This window comes from Rutidosis leptorrhynchoides, chromosome 9 (genome assembly GCF_046630445.1).
Source record: "Rutidosis leptorrhynchoides isolate AG116_Rl617_1_P2 chromosome 9, CSIRO_AGI_Rlap_v1, whole genome shotgun sequence".
Lineage (NCBI taxonomy): Eukaryota > Viridiplantae > Streptophyta > Magnoliopsida > Asterales > Asteraceae > Rutidosis > Rutidosis leptorrhynchoides.
In genome coordinates, this window is record NC_092341.1 from 181,555,738 (window position 1) to 181,558,966 (window position 3,229).

A 3,229-nucleotide genomic window follows, 5' to 3' on the forward strand; every position below is an offset into this window, starting at 1 on the left:
TGATTTTATGAAACTAGAACTTTTGGAATTTATGAAGAACACTTAGAACTTGAAGATAGAACTTGAGAGAGATCAATTAGATGAAGAAAATTGAAGAATGAAAGTGTTTGTAGGTGTTTTTGGTCGTTGGTGTATGGATTAGATATAAAGGATATGTAATTTTGTTTTCATGTAAATAAGTCATGAATGATTACTCATATTTTTTTAATTTTATGAGATATTTCATGCTAGTTGCCAAATGATGGTTCCCACATGTGTTAGGTGACTCACATGGGCTGCTAAGAGCTTATCATTGGAGTGTATATACCAATAGTACATACATCTAAAAGCTGTGTATTGTACGAGTACGAATACGGGTGCATACGAGTAGAATTGTTGATGAAACTGAACGAGGATGTAATTGTAAGCATTTTTGTTAAGTAGAAGTATTTTGATAAGTGTATTGAAGTCTTTCAAAAGTGTATAAATACATATTAAAACACTACATATATATACATTTTAACTGAGTCGTTAAGTCATCGTTAGTCGTTACATGTAAGTGTTGTTTTGAAACCTTTAGGTTAACGATCTTGTTAAATGTTGTTAACCCAATGTTTATAATATCAAATGAGATTTTAAATTATTATATTATCATGATATTAACATGTATGAATATCTCTTAATATGATATATATACATTAAATGTCTTTACAACGATAATCGTTACATATATGTCTCGTTTAAAAATCATTAAGTTAGTAGTCTTGTTTTTACATATGTAGTTCATTGTTAATATACTTAATGATATGTTTACTTATCATAGTATCATGTTAACTATATATATATCCATTATATGTCATCATATAGTTTTTACAAGTTTTAACGTTCGTGAATCACCGGTCAACTTGGGTGGTCAATTGTCTATATGAAACATATTTCAGTTAATCAAGTCTTAACAAGTTTGATTGCTTAACATGTTGGAAACATTTAATCATGTAAATATCAATCTCAATTAATATATATAAACATGGAAAAGTTCGGGTCACTACATTGGTGGCAGGAGTCTTGGTACCATTTGTATTTGTAACGAGAGCCCTACAATCTTCAGCAAGATGACCCTTTCGATTACATTTGTTGCATACCACATTACAGTAGCCAGAGTGATGTTTGTGGCATCGGTTGCATAAAGGATTTTGTCCTTTGTAACCAAAGCTTAAACCACTACCCGCACCTTGCGTGATTTCTTGTTTCTTAAAAGATTGTTGTTGGTTACCTCGATCATAATTTCCATTCCACTTTCTTTTGTTACCTGATACCTTCACATCAGTATTGGATACTTTCTTATCCATGATGACCTGATCCATTAGCTCGTTTGCCATGGTTATAACTTCATGAATTGTCTTAGGTTTCGATGCTGTAACATTTGCCTTGACCTTTTTGGGCAAACCATCTTTGTACATTTCAATCTTCCGTTCTTCGGTTGGAACCAATTCAGGACATAGCAAAACTAATTCCATGAATCGCTGATTGTAGTTGGTGATTTCAGTACCAACAACCTTCAGACTTCGTAATTCATCTTCCAACTTCCTAACCTCGTTCCTTGGACAATACTCGTTGATTAACATTATTTTGAATTCATCCCATGGAGTATCATAAGCTACATCTCCTCCTACAGCCTTCACATAATTTTTCCACCACGTGAGTGCACTATCTTGTAAATTGCACGATGCATACTTGGTCATGTCCTTTTCAACACAACCACTGATTTTAAACACAGTCTCCATCTTTTCTATCCATCGGGTTAAACCGATCGGTCCTTCTGTTCCACTGAATGATGAGGGCTTGCAAGCTTGAAAAGTTTTGTAGGTGCATCCTACACGAGGATTTGGGTTAACTGCAGCAGCTCTCGCAGCTTCGACCCATAACATTCTGTCGTTCACTCGCTGGTTGATGAATTCCTCTACTTCTTGTTCCGTCATTCGATTCAATCGCGCCATATTCTTCTATAAGAATGAAAAGAAAATAATTATTCACATGGAATATTATAGATGTAGTGTATATTTACAGTACATTATAGCTTATTAATAATATGAACCAGGTATTATTATAAATATTATTATAAAAGCCTTTTCTTCTTATTAGCGTTTTATAATTATATCTAGGGTAGTACCTACCCGTTAATGTTCATACTTAATAGCTTAGTACAGAACCAATTACTACCATCTAAATAATACTTAACCATGGAAAATTATTGCATTTCATACTTCACTATTTTACATATGCTTATCTTACATCGAACATTAAGCAAACCACACTAATAATATTATACAAAACATTATATGATCCCATGGTTTAATACGGCAGCGTATCGTTTGGTCTATTTTCTAGGACGTTTAGGTTCAAGGAATGGCCTAACGCTTATCCTAGCTGTCTGCCTATATTTTGGCTGTGGGGCTGAAGAACTAGATGCCGGGATAGAACGAATAGGAATAGCGGGAATAGGGGTGGTAGTGTCTAGTGGAGTTGGTGCCACATCATCCTCTTCGAGATTTGAATTTTCTAATTCATTAGCCTTTCGTTTCTTTCCTAGTTCGAACTTGTCTTTCGTAATTTCCTGTATTTCTTCCTCGGGTTCACTTTCCTCCTCGGGTTCACTTTCCTCCTCGGGTTCACTTTCCTCCTCGGGTTCACTTTCCGGGTTCTCTATAGTCGGTTCATCCGGAATTTGTGAGTCTTCCCCAAAGATATTATTTTCGTCATCGGATAGGTTAATGACTGGAACACCATCTGAAGATTCTGGTTCGGAGTCGCTGAATGTGATAACAAGTTTTGAGCCCGACATCTATCACACAACAACTAACCCATTAGTACTACATAATATTTACATATAAATTTTAACCAACAATGATAAACAATGGTTTTTAAATCAGACCCGGTCAAAGTCCAGACTTACTAATGTATCCTAACGACTTATCAGTTAGACACACTAATGCAAACCTGGTTCGCTAAGACCACCGCTCTGATACCACATGTCATAACCCGTCCTTAACCATAAGAACGAGTTAGATAACGTATGATTTCATTGCGAGGTATTGACCTCTATATGCGACATTTTTAAAAGAACAACTGCATTTATTTTACATTACAAACCATAACTCTTATTTTAATACAAGCTTTAGACAATAAAAAGATGATTATCGTTTAGCGATAATCTTAGACTTACAAACTTTACATGTGATGATAACAATAC